Source organism: Anomalospiza imberbis, chromosome 6, assembly GCF_031753505.1.
Source record: "Anomalospiza imberbis isolate Cuckoo-Finch-1a 21T00152 chromosome 6, ASM3175350v1, whole genome shotgun sequence".
NCBI classification, from domain to species: Eukaryota; Metazoa; Chordata; class Aves; order Passeriformes; family Viduidae; genus Anomalospiza; species Anomalospiza imberbis.
Window position 1 is genome coordinate 42,079,128 of NC_089686.1, and position 27,685 is coordinate 42,106,812.

General features: G+C 34.5%; 1 protein-coding gene across 3 annotated transcripts in view; it reads left to right on the forward strand.

Annotated features, from left to right (window-relative positions):
- Window positions 1-27,685, forward strand: part of LRRC4C (leucine rich repeat containing 4C) — a 486,647-nt gene that overhangs the window by 266,401 nt on the left and 192,561 nt on the right. For 2 of the 3 annotated variants that reach the window (XM_068193738.1, XM_068193739.1), the window contains exon 3: window positions 13,294-13,433. The exons of the other annotated variant lie outside the window; for it this stretch is intronic. The gene's annotated coding sequence lies outside the window, so the exon portion shown is untranslated. The remainder of the gene's footprint in view (window positions 1-13,293; window positions 13,434-27,685) is intronic. 3 annotated transcript variants of the gene reach the window in all.

The window sequence follows — 27,685 nt, forward strand, 5'->3', positions numbered from 1 at the left end:
CACAGAACAGTAATGCCATATGTCTTTGCGTCCATATAGGTGTATACTTTTGAAATACTTATATCAATCAAAGTTTTATCTTAAAATAGATAAATGCAACAGCACTTTCTCTATGGAAATTTTAGTAGTAATGCAATTCCTGTTCTTGAGATAAAGGAAAGATATTTTTCTTCAAATTATTTTTGTCCACAATTTTAAGAGTGATACCAGATCATTTGCTTCACTAAATGGTGTGTTGACTTTAGCACAGTTGCAGCACTTACTTGACTGAATTTGTTTTGTGATCTTATTTAAGAAACATAGGATTTATTTTTATTTGCAAGTTGACTGCTAATTTAAGATCCTAGAATCTGAGGTTCATCACTTCAGCACACTTTGTCTTTCTGCTTTCCATAGATTCAAGTTGCCCTTCATTTCTTTGAAAGTCAGTTTGAAATGCAGATGCTTATCAAGACTTAAAAAGAGTTCATATATGACTCAAAGCTGCAGGCATTGTCATGTAAAGTTAAGAAATCTTTTGCCTTTAACAATAGTCTCTTCCAAGTGGGTGGTGATGAGAATGAGCTAGTAGTACATTTACTGACACTGTTTCTGCACTGCTGATGAGGAGAAAATTTGACTCTCCAGGGCTGTCAATCCAGCATGAAATTCAGATATTTTTAAAAATTATTATTTTAGCTCTGTGAGTCATTCTGTGATACATAAGGATATGTGCAATAAATAGATAATAGGTTAGATCTAGCCAAAGTGTTCCAGTGTGACACTGAAGATGCAATTGTTATGCTTTTTTGTCTTCGTGTCATTTTGTAGCAGCATTTCTAGATATGTGAAATCAATGATTCAAGTTTAGGTAATTAGACTTCAAATTCTGCTCATTATCTTCATATTAAGAAAAAAAAAATCCCACAAAGAAAATATAGCAAGAGTATGTGGTTGTCATTTCAGATGCAGATTCATGTCTCAGTCTGAGTCAGTTCCACTCATCATATCTGATCTCTCAAAACAAGTCCTGCAACAGAACTGATAATGCATAATGCTGTATGAAAACAGAAGTACTTGTTAAGATCCTAAATTTTCCATAATTCTAGTAGCAGTTTGTTTGCTGCACAAACAAGAATTTTGATTATCATTGATTTAGCCTTAATGAATACAGATGTATTTAGTCATGCAGTTATTCAGCATTTAGATATCTAGCCATAATATTTGACTCAGTGATATTGTCAGCACTGATGCTGAGAATTTAAAATGCTAAACACTGATGAGTGTTCTCAGTAGTATGTGAAAAATTTTGTTATTGATTTTTTTTTTTTCAGAGAAATATGTTAAAGAACAGTGATGGAGAATAAAGTATAGTAAATGTCTCTTACTGTTTAGTACATTGTTATTATTTCTTGTCATCAGAAAATTGTACCTCAAAAACCTTCTTCATGTGCAAATCTTATAGAAGTTCTCCACATCTTTAAGTTTCAAAGTTGTCCATTGCGTATCAGCATACAGCAATGTATGATACCTGCAGATGAGTTAAAATCTGAGCATAGAGAATCTGACATAGTTAGATTTTAGAGCTAGATTCCTCTACAAATTTAGATTATTTTAGAATAAGAATTATAAAATCCATTTACCATACTAATTAGTTTAGTATTTATCTTCCTTTGCTATGTTGATCATAATTTAAGCTTCCTCTTGATATAGTATTTCTATCCTTTTTTTAATTTTTCATAATATACCTATGACAACTTGTTATTAATTAGATGTTTAAAATCATGTAGAGTTGCCATGCCCTGTCCCACTGTATGTGTCAGGCATTAATATCAAAAAACTAATTCCATACTGTTCCTATCATATCTCTGAGCTGATTCAGCAGGCAGAGTAAGTTTAAAATACAAAATTGGTTTGACTTTCACTCCATTCTGTAGAGAATTCTTGTTACGGGCAGGTACATGGTCATCTCAGAAATTCTGAGAGCAAGAGGAGAGGACTGCTGATATAAGGTTAGCACAGTAAAAGCCCATCAAAAGAATAAGCATATTTCTGCTAGTGAAGAGGTCTGTGAGTTACCTGTCAGAGAAAGGTATCTGATATTGATATTGTGTCACGAATGTGTCCTCCAGAAACTAAGTAGAAACATCTAATGGGAATGAGTATTTCAAGCCAGTACTAGGGAAATGGAACAAGTTCATGATTTAGCTGTTACACAGGTGTTTATAACATATTCTTTCTTTATGATGGTATCTATACTTTCTAATTTCCTGCAACCTGGGAGTCATTCTGAGAGAAAAATGAATGAGAAACTCACATGGGAAAAAAGGTAGCACCCTTTATTTTCCTTAGTTATGCTACCTTTAGGAGGAAAACAAGCATGCAATTATATTTTGGTTTTAGAATTTCAAGAATTGTATCTATAATTCCCCAAACAGGGTTATAAATTATAAACAATAGATCTGATCCTGGTAATTTTTATCTTTAATTTCTGTAATGTCAAAGAGAGATTTTTCTTATTGCTGTTGGCTTTTTGTTGTCAAATAACTGGAGATGGTGGTCTTATAATGCAACAGTTTCCAGGGACTGTTGTTGCAGTATTTGTTGGGGCAGCGAGACAACTTTAATTCAGCTATCCTTGACACAGCAGGACTTTTTAACACCTCAGCCTGTTTCATTCCTTGGAGGTCTACAGACTCTGCCATTCTATCATTCTAGCTCACATTCTTATTTTCCTGTAGTCTTCCATGGCATGAAAAGTCTTAAGATACTTCATCACCTCTCTTTTGCCCACGGCAATCAATATATTCAGAAAGTGAATATACTGTATTTTTGGGTAATCTGCTTCAGACAACTCTTTCCAATGTGGTATTTAAACAAGATACATGCCCTATATAGGTCAAGAAATCAAGAAATCTTATGAAGGCACAAGAAATAGAGGTGTTTGAGAGTGTTGCTATGCCTTGGTTTTAAATCTCATTAATGCTTAAGTTTTTTCTCATTCAATTTAATATATGTGTTTTCATTTAACTTGGAGTATTTTTTCCCCAAACAAAGTTTTTATATTCTCTTCCCAATTATATAAATCAAAAGTTCTTTTTCCTTTGGGTGTTGGATTCAGACAGGAGTAGGTATTTAGTTTTGCAAAATCAATTAGATGAATTCCTGATATAGAATATAAAATAATTCCATGGGAGGAAAGGAAATAGGACCTTCATTTCTATTTGTATGTTGTCTCTGAGAAGTTACCAATAGGGCCTTCACAATTTTATCTGAGGATAAATATTTAGAGGAATAAATCAGTAAATCATTGAATGTTGATATCATGACTTGTCTATATCTAGTGCTCACCAAGTTTTCACTGCAGATCTGAAAAGGTTTCCAACTCCAGTCTGTTTTTCCCCCTCAGCCCATTTGTTGTTCATGCTAATCTTGGTGTCTTTTTCACTTTGTGTTGGAGTTTCTCCTTGAGTTGAGCTGTGCCACAACTTTAAAACATTTATAAAAAAAAAAGGAGAGGAAAAAAAAAAGCCTCAATAAACAAATTCTAGCAAGGATTTGTTTCTGTGTTCAACTTTCACTGTTTTTTGTGTAATCAGTAAAAGAAAATGTCTGGAATATTGCAACACCTACTCAATGTGCATGCATATCATTGTATCCGCCCATAACAAATCCGTCAGTAATGCTGGGGTGATGAGGAATGATTAATGGTAGGAGCTACTGAAGTAAACAGCTATACAAGTAGGAATAATTGTAGAACTCAATTTTTGCATGGATTTCTGGCTGGTTTTCAGACCTTTTATATCTTTTATATGCCTAAAGTACCGCCATTGTTTTTCTTCTGAAAGGTAAGTGTCATAAATATTTTTAATTTCCAAAGCAAATACTGTATTTTAAGGGTAATCGTGGGCATCATAATAGAACATGCTAAGTGGCTTATGTCACTGACTGATTTTCAAACTGAAGAAATGTGTAGTTTTGGAAATTACTTATGGAGAATTAGTATGTGAATATGGTCAAGAGGATTCCTGTATGAGAATACATCTGACCAGAGACTAAAATCAATTAAAACTGATTTTATTGTTGTAAAGCACCTTACTGACACTGAGTCTGTCTTCTACAACACCACCAGATCATGTGTTTCCTTTCTTAAAATCAATTCAGCCTATCTTAAGAAACTAAATTCCCTGAATTTTGTTGACTGTAAATTTGAAAGAACAGTTGTCCCCACTTCTCAGAGAGTAAGTCTATTACAGAAAATGCACCACCTTAATGTTCAGAAGTCTTTTCTGTTTTTATTAAGAAATGCATTAGGGTATGCACATTTGATTTTATGACAGTGCCCTTTACACTAAAAGTTCTCTCTGTCTTTCTAATTTTAACAAGCCAATACATTTATAGACTGTAATTGTATCTTCTTTTAACCTTCATTTTTCTACAGTGAATGAGCTAAGCATTTTTCAGTTCCTCTTATAAGATTGGATTCTGTTCTTTTGATGAAATCCTGTTATCTTCTACAGCTTGAATTAATATTCCTTACACATGCATTGTGATCTACTGAAGTCCAGGTTAGGTTTTGCATAGTTGCATTAAAAGTGGAACAATACCAGTTGATCCATTATGGTCATGTTTTCTTGGTTGTCCAGTAACTTCTAGTAGCATTAAACTTTTCACCTTAGTCCTTCCATATACAGTTTATAAGACCTCACTATTTAATGTAAATCCTTTTTACTCGGTAAGTAAAGGACTTTGGATATACTAGTAAATATCATCCAATTTATTTTCTCAATTTTCAGATATTTGAATAAACACAGATAAACCAATCAGACTTAATAAGCATGAATAAACCCCAGGTGTCTTCTTGTTTAAAATATTTGTCAAGGTAGGGATGGATAATGTACTTTCAGTCAAACTACATTGCTTTGTATTACATTTCACGTATATCTATGTCTTGGATTACTTTTATCTCATGATTTTTTTTTTTTTTTTTTTTTTTTAATTCCCAAACCTGCAGGTCATGGGAGCATTTCTCCCACTGCTTTTGAGTAACTTTAATATTTATTAATCTGTAATAAAATGGAATAATATATTTGTGTATATATATGTGTGTGTGTGTATATATGTCTATATGTTTATATTTATATGTATATATGTGCACATGAGTGTACATATAGATATGTCTGTGCTAGTAAATTGTATAAAAATCTTTCATCTTCCTTCTTTTCCTCTTTATTTTCCTGAGACTTTGGCTTTTGCTATGTTCAAATCAGAAATTATAGCAATTATCACAAAAGAAAATTATGGTTTTCCAGGTGAATCTACTTAAATTCCTAAAAAGTCTGAATGAAGAGGATAGAATAATCTTATTTCTTGGCATCATATGATAATGCTGGATATCCAGACTGCACAGCCAAGCCACTTCAATGCCAAATATCTCTGACACCTACATGCCTGATTAATGGACTCTATACAATGAAGCAATTTATAGTTACATTTTTTTCCCTTTATGCAACAGTTTTGCTTTCACTGTTATAAACATATCTGCACACGTGTTTTTTTCAATAGGGCAGTGATTTAAAGATCATGTTACTGCCTTATTGATTTTTTTTGTTATGGATTTTAAAAAATAATAAAATTGGCTGCTTTTATTATCTTTTAAAATTGTTATGTTTTAATACAGTTCATAAAATTTCTAATGTCCTACCAAGGTTAACTTTAAGGGTAATTCAAGTTTACTTCAGCAGGGAAAAAGTAATCTTTGTCTCTTTCCATCTAGTCTCTGAATGGGTGTGTAATACGTTGCATCCATCTCAGATAGTGATTTATTTTTCTTTTGTTTTCCTTCTTATGCAATGTATGCATTTGGAAAAGTCATGTGCAACTGGTGTATCAGCAGTTATATAATACTCATGGGACCTTATAATATTTGCAAGTATAAATTGGGACCATAAGTCCACTGTGAATTTGCTGACTTCTCCTGAATTTAATTAAGAAGTAAAGAGGGGTGAACAATATCGATTATTACAATAAGGTGTTTTAACATTTTACAAAGTAGAAATACTTTTCTGATGAGTAGAATATTTTCGTATTATCTGTGGACAGAAGGGCAAAGAAACTACTGTGATCAGAAGTGCCATATGATCCTTGATCCATGGCCACCTGGGCATGCATGTGACTAATGGGAGATGATCGTATAAAGCAGCAAACAGATAGATTATTTTTATCATGTCTTTGTTTTTATCTCTCTATCCACTTAGTTGCAGAGGTTGAACTTCACTGAAATTGTCAACAAAGTGATTATTCCACTCATTGGTCAATGTGTGTTCATTTTCTGCAGATTGCTGCAGGGATCGATGCAGTGTGTGCTGATCTTTTCTCAGGTTCATTTTTCCAAGGGCAGTTATGTGTAATCCTCATAGTGTGGTTTAACCCCAGCCAGCAGCCAAGCACCATAGTGCTGCTCACAGCCTCCCTCACCCTGCATGCTGCAGTGGGGTGGCCAGAGAATCCCAATAATGACAGTACTTGTGGGCTGGCATAAAGCAAAAATCATGCATGCAAATAATCCAAGACAAGGAATTCAGTCACCACTTAGCGGGGTTCTATATGTGTAAAGCTTACTGAGGAAGACAAATGCCATCACTCTGATCATGTTCCCCAGCCAGCCCCTTACTTCTACCCTAATGTACTGAACATGATGCCATATGGTGTAGGATGTCCCTTTGATCAGCTGGGGACAGCTGTCCTGTGTCCCCTCCCAGCCTCTTGTGTACAGCTCCTCACTGGTGGGGTGGGATAAGGAGCAGAAAAGCCCTTGACTCTATGTAAGCACTGCTCAGCAGTGACAAAAATATCCCTGTGTTGTCAAAACCTTCCAGCACAAATCCAAACCCAACCCCATAGAGGTACTGTGAAAACAAGTAACTCTATCCCAGCCAAAACCGGCACACCTTAGCTCATCTGTTCCATAATACTAGGTCATAACTTATGATTAATAGTTCACAAGCTCTTGAAATAATAATTCACACATAGGGAAAATCATGGACAAAAGAGTGATAGAAACTCTCATTTATGAAACTACTGTAGTAGATGCTATGGTTTGTGCACTAATTTTTTAAAATTTTTATTCTTCTGTTAACTTTTATCTTTTTAATTTATTAAAGGAGGGCATATATGTGTTTTCATGCACTTAGAGGGGAGGTTCTATTCACAGATGGATCTGGGCAGAGATGGAAGGGATTGCAAATCAGTAGGTTCTCTGGAAAAAAGCCAAACTTTTGTCTTCCATTTACTTTAGTATGTTCCTACAGGCATGCCTTATTTCTGAGATAAATAAATACTATTTAAAAAAAAACCAACAATTTGGGTCTTTTACCAAAAGCGTTTGCTGTTATTTTATGATGTGAAAAATGTCTTTTAATTGAAATTAATCTCTGCAGGGTAAACCGACCTAAGACAGTATTTTCAAGAAGTGCCTTTGTATAGCATTCTGAACTGCATATATGGAAATAAATCAAGTTATACTGAACATAAACAGAACTCCATGGCAACTCTCCATATAATGCTGCCTCTGAAAGGGTCCTAGAGAGGATAAGATATCCAGTTAGAAACCTCTGTTTGGATCAAAGGTTTTTGAGAAAATTGAGGTACAGATTGGTATTTGCTTGAGCTATGCTATTTCTAGTACATATGGATTAATTTTACTAGAAAATATCAAGAACTTAATCTGTAAGCCTGCAAAGGACAATAAGAAATATAAATTTCTGTAAAAGTTTGTTACAGCTTTTCAGGTGTTCTGTTTCCTTATTGTCTCATTTTTCATTTCAGTCATATTTATATAATAATGTTGACATGGTTTATTTTGACTTTCTCAGGGATAAAAACCTGTCTTAGATTCATAAATTGCAGTATGTGTATCAGCTTTTCTTTAATTCTGAGCACACTGTAAGGAAGGGATAATAAGTACTTTTTACAATATCTTCCTACTATGAGACTCAAATTGTGTTTCCAAGGTATTTGTAAAATATAATATTAATTTCATAAACTCAGGCTTATCTGATTTTAAAATGTTGCTTATTTATATAGAAATCATGTTATATTTATAGATAATAGGATATGAGAATAGGATATTTATGAGAATAGGATAGTCCCTTTTTGACCTTAATTAAGTATGGGCTAGGGTTTTTAGATGTCTGTGAATTCTAGGAGTATACAAATAAATTCTGTGATTTATATTTTTCATTTGCTGATGAATAAACACAAAGGTTTTTTTAAGCAGTGTAAATATATTTTTTTTTTTTTCGCAGTCTTTACTTTTTTGATTAAAGCTAAATACTGTTCTGTCTTGATAAATTAAAACATTGAAATTTGCCAATCATGGTTTGAAAAATAGTTTCAGTATCTGCATACATAAATACTAATTATGATATGGTTATTCCCCGTGTCCCGAAGTTGGTTCTCTTCTTTATGGTAAGGAAATTCTGTATTGACTTTCTCACTGAACAGCATCTTTCACAGATGTTATTATAGAGATACTCTCATACAGTGTATATTAAGATTACTTAAGTCCAGATATAATTTGTGCTGAAACCCTGTAATGACTCATGGCTTCAGTTCTTTCCGTGTAAGCCCCAGTGTAGACATTCATGTTCCAGAATGTGTCATATCTTGATTTAGTTTAAGCTAGCTAAAAATGACTTAAATCAATATAATGCAGTGTCAAAGTTAGGAATGTTTACACAGAGGCTTAAAATATCAGTAGTATTTACATTGAAATTTCATGCAAACTGTATATATAAGACATCATTTAAAAGCTTTACAACCAGTAAGAACTTCCATTGCACCATCCCATTTCCCAGTCTATCTCAAAGCTATTGCACCTCAAGCTATTCCTGTTACATTTATGAGTTGAAGGGACACATTTGAACACGATGCGAGAAGACTTTCCTCTCAGGAAACCTTTTGTGCCTGGGAGAGAGCACTCTGAATCAGCTGGTGGTGCTCATTCACGGTTTTTTTCTGAACTATGCAGCTTCCTTTGTAAGGACGTGGGGGAGGCTCTCCTCCTGTTATCTTTTGGACACAAATGCATCTTGGGCTGTGATTGAATATCCCCATAATTAAATTATAGCTGTTTTCACTCTGTTTTGAAGCCTATGTAATCTTCCATACCTGTGTGAGTAAGATGGGTATAAAGCTTTTCTATTCTGATTTGCTTGCTATGTGCTTTGTGTAGTATTAATTCTGCACAGGTGTAACTGACTCCATTCAAGGCCAGACACTAGGGAATGGGTTGAAAAAAGGTGGTTCATGGCAATAAACGTTACTTTCTGTTGTGTTGCTCACACTTTTTGTTTTGTTAGGAATGAAGAAATAGAGAAGTTTTTTATAGAGAGGAAAATGAAATTATCATTGGGAATGGAGAAATACCCTGTCAAAAGAAATCAGGCAGTTCAAAGCAATGACAGAATAAGAAAATATCTTTATAAAAAGTGCCTAAAGTGTGGTTTATTCCCAATGCAGTGGTAAAGGAATGGTTTATCAACCTGTCTTTAATTAATCCATTTTACATGGGTGGAAACTATATCTCCAAAAGCTGCATGTTGGTTCATGCGTGCAAGGAATATTTCTGTGTGATACATGAATATTGTTCAAGAAAGAAAACAGTAATCCTTTTTTAAAACATTATGGTTGAGTTCTGGATCAACTTCACAGAGTGTCCCAGAAGTCTCTCAAATATCGAACACATTTTAATTTATTTTCCCTAGGTGATAAGTAAAAGAAATAAATGTGCACATTTTGTCACATTCAGAATATGCCAAAAAAATGTATGATTTATTGTTTTAGTAGGAACAATTGAGTCGCTTCCGTAAAATTTCAAGTATACATTCAGCCAAGACTTCTACAATGCAATATGTTGTCTTAATCCATTTGGTAATCAGATTCTTTTCAGCATGGAACCATCAGTTCCTTGCAGTTTCTGTGAGGGACAAGGAGGACTGTGGAAGTAAGGCTTTATTTAAATACAATATGGTGAGAGATGAGAAAATTTGCCCTTTCATAACCATGCAAACTTTGCTGTGGAAACAGAGAAATCACACCAGACTGAAAAACAGTACTTTTTTTAAAAAAAAATGGAATGTAGTGATATGTACACTGACAAACTACCAGAAAAGAAAACTGAATCAGAATTTGAAATTAAAGAGTAAAAAATTATTTTAAAGTTTTGAGGCAATAACAGGTTGCTCAACTATAGTAGAATGTTTTGACAACAAAATATCGTGTTAGTAGAAGATGAAAGATCAGTCTTTTCTTCAGTGGCCGTTGTGTGGTAGGAACATGATCAGGAAATAGTATTCTGTGATGTTAGAGGCAGGATGAGAAACAAATAAACCAATACTTACTTCAGCCCATCCCCAAAACATTCCATGCCTTTGAAACTTTGGAATAGATGGTCTTCACAAATCCCTTCCAACCTCAAAGATTCTCAGTGAATCTCAAACACAGAAGGAAAATTTTTCAATAATTTATCATCATGTGTAATTGTATTTATACTCCATGCAGTTCCTCAGTGGCAATTATAATACTTGTTTAACAATAAGATTATTGATTAGTGCTGTTATTACTTTTATTATGAAAACATCTGTATGAGGTTATTATCATTGTTATATGCATTTTAGAAATAGTTCTGTCTATTGTTCACACATGCAAATATAAAGTATACAATGAATTCCTATTGTCATTTTCCAGGTGGAAAACATAGGCCAAAAGATAAAATCCTTATGCTTAGTGCATTTCTAAGCATAATGCCCATTCCCATCCTTGGTGACCCGTTTTAAACATATGGGTGAATTAGAAACAGAACCTTTGCAGTCAGAGTCACTGTGTCACCAGTTCCTGTTCCAACATCCTTTTCCCTGAACTGTGTTTGAGAGCAGAAGAGGAACTGATTGATGGTACTTATCAGAATACACAGTGCATATGTGAGTGTGAGCTCTCTGTAGTTGTTGAAATACCTCATCTAACTGCTGGTAAAGTTGGATTAATATTTGGTGCTAATTGATTCTGTAATATATTAAAGAAAAACAAAACAGATTAAGACATTTTTTAACTGAAGAATTACCTTAACAGTTTACTGTGATGTGGTTGTTACATCTGTAATTATAGAATAATCTTCACTGCCTCTGTACAAAGAAGAAAAGTGTGTGATCTAGTTTGCAGACTGGAACGTCATCTGATCCCTTTGTCTACTGTTGCCAAAGGTAGTTCATGTCATCCTTGGCATGGATAAACTATTAATGGCAGGCAAAATCTTGAGGTTAATTTAAAATCTAGTAATTTGTAATAACAATTTGCAAGATGATATGTACCTTCTGGTTTTTGACAGAGTAGTTCTCATCATTTTAATGGCACAATTAAGCCAAATTCTGATCTTCATACAGCACAGGAGGATAGTCTCTTCCTACAAAGAAGTTTTCAAATGATCCCACTGATTAAGTTTCAGAACAGTGGTGATTTTTTTAGTTTTCCCTTATATAATAGTAAATTAAGCTGTGGTATAATCTGTGACTGTGAATGTGTCTGATGGGTTTTTCTCTCTTGTGTCTATTTTTGTCCCCTGACTATTCTCATTTATTATGGAAGATGAATAATATATCAGTGGTGTAGGTGTATGTATAAAGCATTTTTTCCTGCTTTTAAGAATGAATTTTTTTTTACTTTTATATTCTATTTCCTATATGTTGTATTATTTTTTTTTATAAGATTCAGTGTTTCTATTTCTATTTTTATCTTTCATAAATATGAAAAAGAATGTATTTTTAACATCTGTGCCCAAATAGAAATTCTTTCTGATTATAAGAAACTATTAGTCCCCTCCAATTAAGTTTTAAATTATGATTTTGCTTTTCTAGGTACCAAAGATAATCTGTCTTATATACATAGAAAGCAATCAGCAGAGAAAATTTACAGTTAATTAATAAACCCACTGGATCACAATAAGCTAATGAAGGCAAGTGATAATGTGTCTTTGGGACAGAAAATCACCCTTAGGAGAAAACAAGATAGAAGTGTTCAAAACATTTATTTTAAATCCATGTTGCATATTAACTAGATATATCCATTCTAGTAATTCAGAAGTATTATATATGTAGCTGATATGATACATAAGAGAAACTTCAAATATTAAAATATCTAAAATTAAGGAATGTTACTGTATTTTCATCTCTGAGTTTTCCTTCGCACATTTCCTCTGAACACAGAAATGAGCTCTCTGGTATTCAAGTGACTTCGTATTTTCTATGGAAGTATTTGATGTTTGGCATGAACTTGTCAAATATGTGTGTGATCTGTTGATTAATTAGAGACCACTCTGTTTACTGCCAGATGCTTTTTTACTCCAAAGGAGAAATTACATTTCCAGGTATTTGAATAGCTACATTGTGCAAAATTAACATAGTACACACCTGCCTTAGAATTTTGTTTTCCTCGGCAGAGTAACTACTACTATAAAGTAGTAGTTCCTGTAGCTACTATAAAGTAGCTCCAGATTAAGAAAATATATAAGTAACCATTAATGACTGTCACACATATATAAAACTGCAGTGGAATCAGTATGATGAAAAGCTTGTCCTAGGGGATAAAAAAAAAAATACTGTTCAGATCACCAGCTAGTAGGGAAGATTTATGTATGTCATGGTGATGATACCTGGCATTTAATTCCTGTCAGGAAGTAGCTCTACTGTCAGAGAGAGTTTGTGCACAAAGAATTCTCAAGTTCCCAGGTGCTCCCTAGCGTTGTACATTTGGCCTTGAACATACAGCTCCTGCCAAGTGCTATAAAATGCTATAAACACTGGAAAAACCCAACCCACAATAAAATAACTAGCTGCATTTCAATGTATGCAGTTCAGACAAGGATAGTGATTTCTCTTTGCCATTGAGTTCTGGTGTAAATTGGGAAATATTTGTCTGGTAAATGGGATAATGACTGTAACATAGACTAGCCACTTTGTGGTGTCTCAAAAGCAGGTTCTACATTATTATTGAAATTATTGTTGATTAAGAAAAGCAGAAAAGACTATAACTTCAAGTCAAAACCAGATGAATTCTCTTTATTTTCTTTGTTTATAGGTGGTATTTTTAGGAGCTCTGCCTAAGAAATTTCAACTGCTTGCACTTTACAGTTGTTTTTATTTCATAATTATTAATAAGATTTTTATGTTCATTCTATAGCACATGATAATCTCATGCTCTGTCAGTATGAGACACACCACAACATGAAATGCTTTTTTTTCCCCCCTTCAACATGCACAGGTTGCCAGAAAATAAAGGAATGTGCAATGGAGATTGTTAATATGGACATATCCTAAGACACAGCGTACCTTTTGAGAAAATAAATACACATCACTTTGACATGAAGGACAATTAACAGTGCCATGAATTACTGAGGACAGGTAACTTGAAAATTACTTTCCTTCCATTCTTTCATTCATTAATACTGTGTGTCTATTAAGGCCTGCTATTACCTTCTTCCCAAACTTTGTTCTTGCCTGTTCATTTATAACTTTTCATATATCCACACAAGATTTTATAAGAAAAAAAGTGTATAAATGGGTGATTGGTTATCAGTGTTTACGACAGATGTCAAAATGACTTTTAAGTTTGGAACTGTAGGTTCTCCACTGATAGTAGACACAAATTATAGGGAATGAATTTATTGTGACTCATCTGTGTCAGTCATGTAGTCATTTGTTTGTGCTTAATGTATAAAATAGAGCTAAGCATTAATCATTACATTCAGAGAAGTCTGTGTGCATTCCAAGGGATTTGGGGTGCAATAAGCATGGAGCTTTTTATTCGAATATTAGTGTGTGCTGACGGGAGCACAGTCCTGTATTTTGTATTTGTACTGAGGAATACCGAATCATGAGAGAAATTTAGGGTACAGAACATTTTTCAACCTGATTTTTTGCTTTGTTGCCTTTTTTTTGTGCAGTCATGATTGCGAAAATGGAATTCTGATGGCTGCCAGCGATGGAATGGGAATTTTACATTTTCATTTTTCATATAGCTAAAGAGATTTTTTAAATTTTTGGAGGTTAAGAATTAGTTTTGATTTTCTTTTTCCTTGTATTAGCACTTTTTGAGACTTTATCCTACACGCAATCCAATCATGCTATTAAGTGAGAATTATTTTGTGTTTTGAGTTCCATGACCATCCAGATCTTAAAAAAAGCTTTCAAGATAAAAAAAAAGGCTAATCTTAACAAAATTAGAAATAATGATATTATAAGAATATCAGGATATTTTTTCAATTATCTTTCTTTCCTTCCAAAGAAGGAGAGTCTGTAAAAATCAAGAATATTGTTTCTTCTAAACAATAATTTCTTTTCTTTTTAGTTTTTTTTCAAATGTATAGAAAATCATTTTACTGAAGAGCAGGTTTTAGTATGCTTCATAGTAGAATGTCACTATCTCTTCTAATAATGCTAATAGAAATTACTGGGCAGTGATGACTGTCATGTTTTGGAGACTGCTGAGAGGTGTTTCAAGAAAGTTTTTGGTCAACTTGTAATGATGGTGATGACCTAAATTAGAATTCATTTTCACTGGTTGGTATTCATTTAAAGGCAAAATAGAAAACAGAAAATAAATTTTCAAAATAAATGTGAAAGCATCATGGATGTAGACCTGTTGGAATTGATATTTAGTCCTTTGTTCTCTTCCCTGTACGAAAGAAAGAGTTAAAACTAACATCTCACTATAGGTATGTGTTCTATTACTGCCACTTGTCTGTGAGAATTCCTAACTCAAATCTGTATACCACCTGGATACAGGGTGGAATTCTGCTCATTTATTTTTGTATGTCTTAAAGCTTCAGGTTTTTGGTTGGTATTTTTGTTGGTTGGTTTTGGTTTTTCTGTTTCGGTGGGGGTTTTTTGTGTGTGTTTTTTGCTGAATAGTCATACCAGGAAGTTTCTTGGCTACTAGATAAAATTACTCAAATCATATGTCTGTGTATAAGTATTATCACTGTCAGTCCTATATTTACAAAAATATTTTTTAAAATACATTCTGGGATGGCTTTTTTGCACTGCAGAAGAGAACTGTTGTGTATGGATTAAAATTAACATTCTACAAAACTCTACTTGAAATATATAGATTTTTATAATGCTTGAGGAAGCACAAATGGCATATATTGTGTTTATATTATCTAATTACCCAAACTGTTATCTTCTGAGTAAACTTAGAAATTCCCAGGCCTGTGTATTGGGATTGCACGGCAAGGTTTCGGTAGCTGGAGGGCTACAGGCGTGGTTTCTGTGGGAAGCTGCCAGAGTTTCCCTCTGTGTCTGATGGAGCTGCTGCCATAGGGCTCCAGGATGGACCCACCACTGAGCCCTCCGCCATGGTGGTAGTGCCTCTGAGATAACAGTTTTAAGAAAGGGATTAAAAAACCCACCTGCACAACAGGCAGCAGCAGTGACAAGAGAGACTACATGAAGGAAAGAGCTCAGCAAGGCACTAAAGTCAGTGAAGAATGAGAAGGAGGAGGTGCTCCAGGCACCAGAGCAGAGATTTCCCTGGAGCCTGCAGTGGAGCAGATCCACCTGTCCAGCTGAGGAGGGGAGTGATAGGAAGGCTTCAGGGACAAGTGGTATCCAGCCAGGGTCAACTCACTGCAGCTTGCCATGATATAGCAGGGATGTATTACAGCAGTAATCTATTTATTTTCCCTCTCCATCTCATATGGTAGATGTGCAGGTTCTCCAGGATCAACAAAACTTATTATTTAATATTGGACATAAATTGCACAAGCCTATAGAATTTAAAATACAGTGCACTAAATATATTTGTTATGATATTGCCATTTTTTTCATGGGTGGCTTAGCTTTAAACAATGTCTGTGTTTAAACATATTTTATTGTGATGGAAGCAGAAATTGGAATTTATGACAGATTTTAATGCAAAAAAAAAATCAGGTACATTATATGTACTTTAGCAACTATTCCTTTATAAAAGTCTTAACAGCAAAAAGTAACTTTATCTTCTTCAGCTGGTCTAACTTGAGGAATTGTAAGGCGATAAACTTGAAAATTTTCCTATCTTTTGAACAGCAATGGGCTTATGTAAAACTAATCTGCTTTCTGAATGACTTGGCCCATCTACAATTTATTTACAACAGAGCAAATCTTTTCAAATATGTCTCAGAAAGCCCTTAGGCTGAACTATACCTTCCATCACTTAGGAGATAAAGAGAAGTGCCTTAGTAATTGTGTCAAATGGGTCAGATTCCAGAGTGCATCTCAAAGTCTTAGGCATCTAACCTTTTCTGAGGGAAGATAAGGCAAACATTACAAATAACGGCTGTTATAAACCATCAACAGTTGATGTATCAATAGCATTTATTTCCCTAATTTCATGTTGGGTAATGAATTGGATCTGCTGAACCTTTGTCCTTTCACAGTTTGTCATCTGCATCAGCAAAATTTCCTTAGAGATTTTCCCCAGGAAAAAGATGAGAACCAATGCACTGTCAAAAAAGCAGATACGATGTTTGAAGGTTCTGCAGGCTTTATGTACAAAACAGCAATTGAAAATCATGGCTCAGTACTTTGCAACTTTGTGACTTTGTAATTCAGATCATATAGTCCTCAAAATCCTCTTCTATAAAGTATGAAAAATATTGTAAATATTTAGACTTTTATATGCTCCAAAGGATCAGATTTACCATAAATGTACTATGCTTAAAGACTGATGCTTGAAAAATCTGTGGAATGGTAGCCTTGCAATCATAAATTCATATATCCTCAACTTCGTGGAAAATAGTCCTTCCTGCATAAAGTTTTCTAACTAGGTAAATTTCAAAGCAAAAGCTAATTTAGTAAGAGCTTCTATTCTTAGGTGAGAATGTTAAAAACTTCAGTATTAGTGGTTACTGGTACTCTTTAGCTTCTCATACTTAGAAGCAGGAAGAAAGTAAATACTGTGTGACCAAAGGGGGTGGGCAAAAATAGCAGAACTACAGAAGTCCAAATGTCAAAAGCAAAAAGCTAAAGCAAATATATTTTTAAATATTTGAAACACTTTTGTGTCACCTTATGTGACATTCATGAGGAATGTTATTCTAGTTGTTATTCTAGAATGTGAAGAACTGGCTGAAAGTGCTCAGCTAGTCCTCAAGGAGCTGACCTGCCATCAGCAGGTGAAGGTATTTTGGAAGACAGTTTAAATTCTTACAGCCAGTAGATGATGACACCTGCTCCTTACAGTTCGTCTGCAGGAAGGTGAATCTGCTTTCTACTCAGGGGCTGGCTCACTGCTTCTACTGGCACATTTCACTGATGTGATTGTGGGATTATTTTCTCTTGAACTCTCACTTTCTTAGTAATGTTCGAGAGCAGTAAAACTTTATCCTGGTCCCCAAGATATCCTATATTTATGGTTAAAGCTTTTCCCATGGGTTTTCTTCCTTCTCAGAGATATCATTTGCCACTGAATCCATGTCTTTCAATATGGTTTTAAAATCTCTAGAAAACTTTGACTGTATTTGAATTATAATGAAATGTGAAAGCAGAGGAATTCTGACATGTTCCAGGATATCTGAATTTTTAATTTCATATAATTTTAAATTAAAAATCAAGGTATAAGAGTTATATTTAAAAGTCAACAGAAATGCATTTCAATATGTAAAACTATGTTGGATTATAGAATGTCTTATAAATACTAAAATTAATTATTTTGGAAGAAAATAATTAGAGTGACAAATATTATAAGCATCAGTATTTTACATCCATCTTATTTTCTATATATTGTATTTTTAATGTAGTCAAAGAGGACATTTTCACAAGTAAAAATTTGAGTACAATTTCAGTTGAAATAGACGAGATTAATGTTTTTCATTTCCCAGAGTGTCTGAAATATTTAGGTAAATCTGTGGATATTGTGTGTTCCCTAAGGCATATGAGGTTTGTGGCCAGCTCTACTTCTGATTCAAGGTGTGGGCTGCATTGCCTGGACTATACTGTGCACTACATTGCCTATGTTGTGACAATAACTTTGGGGCTCAAATGACCGTTCCTCTTCAACTCTTCCTGTTGCCATCCCAGGTAGTTCTCACTCATGTTGCTGATCAAACATGGTACTTAGAATCGCTACAGTCTAAATTCCCTGTGGAAGGACATGACACTGTTATTGTGGAAGACTCCTCTCAAGTTTCCATTTACCAGGAAACAAATAACATTGCTTAGGAAAATGATCAGTACTGCTAAAGCTACTGAATGTAGTAAGTTTAGAACTTTTACAGTTCTTAATAATACCTCATTTATTTAATTCATAGCTCCCTCGCCACAGTTTACAAAAAACAAATCAAACCCATAAAAATATAGCCGTGTGTTTCAATGTAGATATGATAACTGGCACCATCTTGGAATGTAACATAATTAAGTAGCAAAATAATCTTATGACTTTTGTTTCTCTTATTGGTCTGCACATAGATGTTTTACAATTTGAGATCCAACCACTCGAATGGATAACTTCTTTCTCTTTCATATATACATCTTTTTTATTTCTTCTTTATTTCTTTTTTTTTTCCCACAACCCTTCATATTTCCACTGTTGCAAAATCATGGGATACTAGAACTTAAAGACTCAGGACTGAAAATTTCCCACATCATGGGAGTGAAGATTACTGAAATAAATATTGAGAATATGAGTCTCTGTCATGGCATTTGAGACAGTATTATAGACTGTGAAGGGAATTAATGAGCAAAGTAGAGGGTATAAGGGAAGATCAAAGCTTCATGGTTAAGTGCATTATCATAGGAACATCACACAAAATGGTATATGATCAAATGATTAGTTGCAAGGCTAGAAAGGTCCTTAAAAATATTATCTTCTACTGTCTTGATTCACAAATCTGGCTTCACATGTGTAATTTAATGAAAATTAAGTGCTCTAAAATTACTGATACCAGCACGTCTCTATCTTTTATATAAGTTATTGTGTGCTTAACTGTATTTAGAAGGCCACATTCAATTGAAACAATAGGAATTAATACAGAAAGAAATGGGCAAAATTTTTAGTGAACACTAGAAATAGGTGTAAAATTGTTTGAGTTGTATATGAGAACCCCGTGAGCAAGGCTGACATATGGCTGTTGATATCCTGTAGGGAGCTGTAGAATGCAAGATAGTAATGATAATCCTTCTTAGAAAATAAAGGTCACAAGTGATAGCAAGTGCCAAGAAAGCATCAGGGATTTTTTTAGAGCCTACTGGGTCAATAAAACCTCAGTAGGCTCATGTATTTCTTTAACTGTAAAAAAACCTATTCAATATGTATTTGGGAGTATAAGTGCTTGTGAGCAAAGTAGAGAAAAAACTTCTTCCTACCCTGAGCCAATGCCTGTTTCTTCAAGGAGGATATATTAGGTTTAAGTGGTTATGCATTGGAGCCATTGACCTGATTTCCAGCTGTGTTGATTTCCTGAAAATCCAAAGTCAGTAGAAGCTAAGGCAGTAAGCATTTCAGGGAATCAGCTCCTATATTTTTATATATGGATATGGTTATGGCTAAATAAAATAAATTTCTGTATATTCATATACTATATAAAAGTATATTTCAAATTAACATATGTTTAAGGAAGTTTTATATTGATAAGTGATCGACTGAAGTAACTGGAAGCTCACTGTATTCCTTCTAGATTGTTCTATTCATGTTATACAGAGAATTATGAAAAATAATTATCTTTTTTTTCATTTTTAATGGTATTGGTGATCACTCCAGCTTCTGAATGATGGATATTCATATGGCAAAAGTTATTTTTGCCAACAAGTTAGCTCCAAGGGCAACTGGCATGTACTTGACTTTTAGGACTATGTTCAGAAAAAGGGAATAGAAATTAAGCCATCTTATTGATGTAGCTGGATAGGTGTTAAGGCATGTAAACAGAAGAAAGTATAGCAGGAGTTAGGATGACTATTAACTATTTTGCACATGGAGAAATTCAGATTTTCAATTATGTCCTTGCAATCTAACTCTTACTGCCCCACTTATTTCTCTGTTGTAATTGACTTCAGAAATATCTATTAATGTGTAACCCATGCAACTATATAAAGAAATATGAAAATATTTGTGATATGCTGAGATTTATGGGAAAAAATAATTTGAAGACTGCATGTAATAATAATGCTGGAAATTATTTAATTAGCTATACTAACATTTATTTGGAATTCAATTACTGTATTGTGTCTCTCTATCAAACAAGCTTGTTTGTTCTTGGAAAAAATTTGCTCCTACCTTACCAAATATAATAGACTGCATTTGAAAATACAGCTTTTTTTTTTTTTTTGTTGGAGTTGCCTCCTGGGGTTTATCTTGTCCCATACGGGTTTTCCTCCCATACCAGCCTTTATGTTTTCAATGAATTTGTCACAAATGTCTTTATAGCTGACTTGTTCACAAAGTCTCATTACAGCTTTTCTTTTCATGGTACATGGAATAGTTTTCTTTGATGTGCAAACTGCAGGTGTACAGAGATCCATTGTTGTCTAGATTGATAGCTTCCTCTACTTTGTCTGCCATGTTGCTGTGTTCTTGTTGCTCAGCATTTACTGTCCAATTCATGTGTATTTATAAAAAATTAACATGATGCAGCTCATATCTGCACCTGCACTATGGGATCAACTTCTTACCATGGCTGCCGCCAGAATAAGTATCATTGTTCATCATTCACTGCTGATAGAGATTTTTGTGTTTCTAATTTTTATATAAACTGCATTGATTTGGGAAATTTGATGACTTAAGATAGATACGCTTGTGAATACCTTCATTTCAAAACTCAGTCTGTCTATATGATTTAACTTTAATTTGAATTCACTAAACTACAGTTCAGCTATCCACCCATCCATCAGGCTTTATAATGAATTTTTGCACTATGGGACTCATATATGAAACTTACAGGGTTTTCTTTTTAGACATATGGATAACAGCAACAAATTGAATTTAAAAATAACAAATTATTGACTTGAATTCTGTGAAATGTATATGCCTGGAAAAATACTGGACTCTAACTTTATAGAAATATTTTAGTGTCCACTAATCTATTTGTCCTGTTTCCTGATGTAAGGTTTTAATCCACTAGATTTATGTCTAAATAATCTGTACCAAATTACTTGAGAAATCCTCAGAATATAGTCTTGCATTTTGTGCTAATATCAAAATACAGTGCTCTGTTGTATTTTAGTATTATTATTAATCTGGTTCCTCCTATTTCTTGAGAAATGAGAGCTTGCTCAGTATGGTTAAGATTCTTTGTTAACAATACTTGATGGCATTAGATAAATCTATGTTTCTTTAGCAATTTCATTAATAAGAAATTCTCAGATTCTTGTAGCCTTACAGATTTGGGCCATAAGAACTTTGGTTTTGTAAAAGTCTTTGTAAAAATAAGTAAGGAACTTAAAGCCATGTTTACTGCAGTGTTTTTTCTGGAATACTTCCAGTATGACTGGGAAAATCACTCATGAGATTATTCCCACAATTATACAGAGCTATAGATCTAGCAATGTGCATACCTTATATAACAAAACAATAAAAAACTAAAATAGCAGAGTGGAGAGAAGAGTGAAGGAAAGTAATTTCACTGTGATTTTGTGAAATGTAGCACTGTATTCACTCACATTTGATCATATGGCATCCAGCTCCTCACTCTGTCTTCTGTCCTTCACAACAGATACATTAGGTGTACATAGACAGTGTGTGGACCTAGTTCAAGCCAGTATTCTGTAATTATTATCTTTTCAGTGCTCTGAGGAATTGCCCTTTCATTGAATTAGGCTACCTTCAATCCTTTAGCCTCTGGTGATACAAGGAAATAAAGACTGACTGTGAAACTGACTCTAATTACTGGGAAGCTGTGTGCAGGTTTTAACACTAGTGCTCCTTTCAGTGTAACAAGCAGGTGGGATCATGGGGAAGAAATTAATGCTTTTGTTCAGCTTTTGCATTTGCATGCGCTTTTTTGTAAGATATGTAAAAATTTAATAGATGTAAATTAAGGATTGTCTTTATGGAACCTTAGCTTAAAAAACAACCCGTGCTTCCTAAATGATTTTACAAAGTAAGATTTAGGTTCATTACACTTCCCTAAAACTGCGGGCTTTGCCATATTTTTTTCCTCTTCTTTTCAATCACAAATGTAGGTTAGGTCTCCTATCAAGGGCGAGTTTAGTCCAGTGTCACTAGATTTTTATGCAACTCATTAGCAGTTGAAAGGTTCCTAAATTTAGATTAATAGGGAATCAGAGTGCTCTGAGGAAAAGACAAATCATGAAAGGAAGATAACAAAACTGCAAGTTTTGTCATGGTGTGGACTGTGGTAATGGCTTTTAGATGTCTTGCTATCAGAGTGGATCCAAATGCGAGGCAGAGAGAGAGGGGGCAGTCGCTTCTTGTTGGGGGCTGATCAGTGTGTCTGTTTCATTTGCCCAAGGTGTCTTCAGAACCTATTCCCATTCCTGTCATTCCGGAGAGAGCTTAGAAGATTTCTTCATCCAAAGGAAATTTGATTTAATACTATTAATTTATTAAATATTTGCATCACATTAAAATTTTCATGTTTTTACTGGGTTCTTTGAAGAGTGTGAAGAGTAAAACTGTAATGCTCTTTTCTAACTTTAGTCTCCTTTCCATTTAGATGTGAGAAGGAGTTTTCATATAGCCACTGTGCTGCTCACTTATTTTGTGGTGGATGAGAGTGGTTACATAAAATGTATTTTTTTATTTTATTCTAAAAAGAGGATCACAAAATTTCTGATCCATGTATGACCAGTGCCAAAATCTTCCTGTGTCTGAGATGTGCAAGATGCATACAGTGTACCTTGGAAACTGGCATTAGCAGAGTAGTTCATGGGTGGAGGACCATAACAAGTTCTTAGGGGTTTTCCTCTGAGACAAAAACACCATTAAATTAGCATAGCCATACAAGAAGAAATAAAATATTTAGGTAGATGGTAACTACTAATATTTTTTGAAAACTTTCTGGAAAATAGCACAGCTTTCCTGAAGTCAATATAGCAGGGCAGATTTAAGCCATCTGAAAATTTATTACTTATATTTTAGAAATTAAAATTATTTGTCATTAAGGATGTTGGCTTGACCATAGCTTCATTGTACAGATGAGATTGTCATCAAATTTCTGAAGACACTTTCAGCAAATGCATGGCAAGTCTGTTTTGATCTTACTGTGCCCATTTAATCATTATTTTTTGCTGCTATCCCTAAGAATGGTGCCCATTTTAGTGTGACTGGTGATTTTTCTGAACATCAGTCTGCTATACACTGTGCTGAGATCCACCAAACTTATTTCAAATTACAAGTGAGAACATCCCACCCTTTACTCCCCCACACACTGCTCCTAATATAGGGATTGTATTCACATCAAAGCTGTCAGAATGTTTCTGTGATCTCATTAGCTATACTTATTTCTACCTACAGAATAAGTGAATCATCAACTGAAACAGCACTAAAAACCAACTGCTAAAACTCACATGGCTATAAGTATATCCATGCTGAGAAGAGATATCTTCTCAAGTCTGGAGATTCAAGTTGTTAAAATCACCAGCTCTGCAGACCTAAAAAGGGGTTAAGTCATTTTTTGAGATGAATTTGGGTCCCAAGCCTTTAACATGGGAATAATCTTTTTTAAATCCATTAACAAGTAGTTTTATAATTTCACATAGTCTATGAGTAAAAACCCTATCTGTTTATATAACACTGAAGGAATTGAAACAACATTATGTTTTAATGTTTGTGGATTTTTTTCTCTGTTTTTTTTACATAGTTGAAATACAGAGTTTCATTTTACAACTATGTGAGGTAAACTAGATAGGTGGTACCAAACAGAAATTAGCTCAGTTAATTCAGCCAATTTAAATCCTTATGTATATAAACATTCACTGTAGGGAAGTGAAATCCTGTTAAATGAGAAAATGAAGAGAAATTGGACATAGAAGCTAGGTGTTAAATAAATGATGTAGATACATTGGTGGCGGATGATGGCAGGTATAAGATCTGCATAGCAAAAAATTAAAACTATTCTGATCTCCAGCTGCTGGTTACTAATAGTGTTTCAAGGTCCTTTTAGCAGCTCAAGTGGGAAGTGTGGTGACTGGAAACGAAAATCTGTAACAACCAGCAGCCATTTCTAGAGGGGCTGGGCAACATGAGTGTGTCAGCATGTTCAGGTAGGTACCTCTCTGAAATTTGAGGACTCTCCTTCTTCATGGATGAGAGAGATGAGTCTAACAGAGAAAAGATAGAGAATTCAGACTTGGTTTGTTGGTCATGGAATTCTTCTAATTCTGTATCTTCTTTCTTTACAGTTAAGGGGGAAAGGATTTATAGACTTGACAAAGTGAGATTTTTTTTTCTTTTGACAAGTAGTATAAAGTAGGGGAAAACAGAAAACACTGCATCTTCTCTTTCTCCTTCATTGAAACATAGATATGCAATTGAAAATAATTCTTTTTACGGAGGAGCTCCATGTGTCACTGCCACACACAGCTCCTCTGGGCCCCTGCAGAAGCAATCTAGTGGAATAAGTGAATGTCTGACCAATCTAAACAAATCTCACACCAGTGCACAAGCTCACTCATGTTCTGAATTGCAGGAGAAACAGCTTTTCTTGGCATAGGAGTTTGTGTCTGCATCTGTCTCTCTTCAGTACAATACTTTAGAACTAGGATTAAGGATTCCTACTTACACAACTGACATTTCATCTTTCCAGAATTAAATATTAAATGCCTTTAATGCCTTTTTTTTAAATGAAATTCATGCAAATAGAGAAATGAGTTTTGCAAGAGGTCATGTGTACAGCATAATGTCCCTTGCGATACTGTGGGGAATTTCCTAAACTCTTAGTCTGAGATCCAAATACATTGCGTCAAAATTGCATGTCCTTAATGGTCTCTTGCAATCATTCAGTCATGTCAGTTTATTGTCAGATGCTGGAAAACCTCTGGTAGATATTGAGTGGACAATCTTAATTGTTTCCACACCATGCTATATCATTCTGAGGCAAATTTTCATAGGCCAAAAGGCAAAACTACTAAGTAACAATCGGGTGTGTAACTCCAAAATGAAAAATTAGTGTGTATATGCAAACCATGAGAGACAGGGAAACATTCTTTTCATGTAAATTGGCTGAATATTATGAAGATTTACATGAACAGTGACCTCTGAAAATCTGGTATTTCAGTATCATGAAGTCAAGTAATAAATTTTGTGATACAGTATAGCTGATTTAGCTGATTCTGTTTACTGTCAGTCTGCATATGTGTGTCTAAATCAAGGAACTGAGAATTTCAGTGCAAAGGCTTTAAATGTCCTGAAGTCAGCTTGTGTCCAGTCAGGCTGACTGCATTTAGGAACCAGGGAGTAAGAGGGAGTTGGCAGTGGCAGCTTGCCAAAGGCAATGAAGAAGGCAGCAGCATGATCTTCAGGAGAGGATGGAGAGGAGTCTGTGGGAGGGAGCAGTCCTGTGATAGTCTAATATGTCTATTTTAATCAATTGTTTAATTTATCTCATTTACCTGTCTTATCTCTGTATTTTTTTATTTATCTTATTTCTATTTTACTGTAAGCAGAGAAGCTGCAGTATCCAGAAACATAGCATGAGAAACAGTCTCAGCCAATATAAATCAGTGTACTTTATTTGAAGGCAGAGAATCTGACTATTAATATAATGTAAAGTTACTAGATTTTGATTTCTAGGAGCATTGACTGAGCACACAGATCTCAGGGTAAAGTAAATGGAAGAGACAGGCTCAGTATCTCTAAAAATCAGGCCCGTGATTTCTAATAGGTCATAGGCATTTATAAAAGAAGGATTAAATTCTGCTATATTTTAAAGCCTGTGAGCCCACCACCTTAGCCACAGTTAGAGAGCTGTGTGTGCAAGCAGATATAATTCAGCTTATGAAAAATCCTGGTTTTGTTTTTTGTGTTCCTTTTTTGTGGATTTTTTTGTGTTTTCTTTTCCTTTTTCTCGTTCTAGTTTAATTATGAAAACATGCTTGCTTTCAGATATATCTTCTGTGTTATGATCGGCCATGTTGTTTACAGATCCCAGTATTTTAATTAATGCATTTCATAAAGAGATAGTGCATTAGGACAGAAGGGACAGGCTGGGTAATACCTATAAAATGTTTGGGGAAACTGAGTACAAGCTTTGCTGTGGGGATCTGCTGAAGCTTTAAATACAAATTCTTTTCCAGTAGGGAGTAGGCAAAGGCTAGAAAACTCCTTTGGAATTTACCCCCTTTCTAGTTCAGGCAAGGAGCATTAACAATATCAGGTCCAGTTGAATTTTGCCTGTGCTGTGATCTGTCCATCCTCGAGGCACATACTCCCCATGAAGGTGAGAGAATAAGAGTTATTTTCTCCAAGGAATTTTCTTGCACACTGGAAGTCCTGATTATTCACTCTGCCGATAGCAATTAAAAACAAAGTGCTATGCTTAACCAGATTTTGAGTTGTGTTACTGCATATGTTTGCATGGATCGGAAAAAAGGAAGCATGGGCCATAAGTCAAAAACCTGAAGTAATGTAAACTTCTGTTACACTTGACATTTGAGCTTTTCCAGTGAGTTCTTTGTGTAAAAGTCCATTCCTGGGCATTACTGTCACTTCTGCTTTCTCCATGGAACATTAACTCTGTTTTCATTGCTCACATCTAGCAATGATCAGATGAAGCGTGGCATATCCAAGCTGATAACCTATGATTTGCTTTTTTTTTGTACACACATAGACACATATTTCAGTACTGGCTTCTTTTGTTAAAAATGCTGGTTTTTCCATGTAGGAAAAAAAAAAAAAAAAGAAAGAAAGAAACCAGCCCAAACAACAAAAATCTTTCAATTTTTAATTATTTTCTTTCTTTGCTGATGAAATTTTTAAAGATATGCTTGTAAAATGATGCAACTGACCCATCAGGCTGGATCTTAACCGGTCATCAAGTCATAAGGTAGCTCAAGCATCATATCTTTTATCCTCTATGCAAGTTGAGTCATCTGTCAGTACTGAATTTTGTTAGGATGAAAAGAATTACAGGAGGGGATGTACCTCTGCTGTGTATGTAGTTCTGTTTTGGAGAGTTGCTAGTGAAAGCCTTGCCTTGGGAACTAACACTGATAAGTTACTCCTCTGATCTTCCATTTCTGCAGATCTACCTGCAGTCTGAGATACTCACTGAGCCTCCAGCCAAGAGAGGGTTCCTAGGTACTGCAATCTACTGCAAACTGCAGAGATGAACTGTTTTGTAAAACTGGTTGTGTGGCAGCTTGAGAGGAATGTGCATAACTCAGCTATGTGATGTGGGCAGAGGGGCTGTGGTGATGGGGCTGCTGGAGACTGAAACAATGGTGAAGTTGTCGATCTGGGCTGAAGTGAAACCATTTATTTACAGAAGACTTCATTTTATCTGGTTTTCTATTTATTTGCTATTACACCAACTTACCTGTAAATAACTCTTATTAAATTTAGGATGATGTGAGCTAGGGTGCACGGATAGAAAGCTTGGTCGTCTATGCATTTTAACTGTTATCTAAAGTATTATTAAATATTTTCTATTAATAGGGCTGTCATGTACCTTGTAACATAGATGATAACCTAACAATGATTATGATACACAGGAGTAAGACAG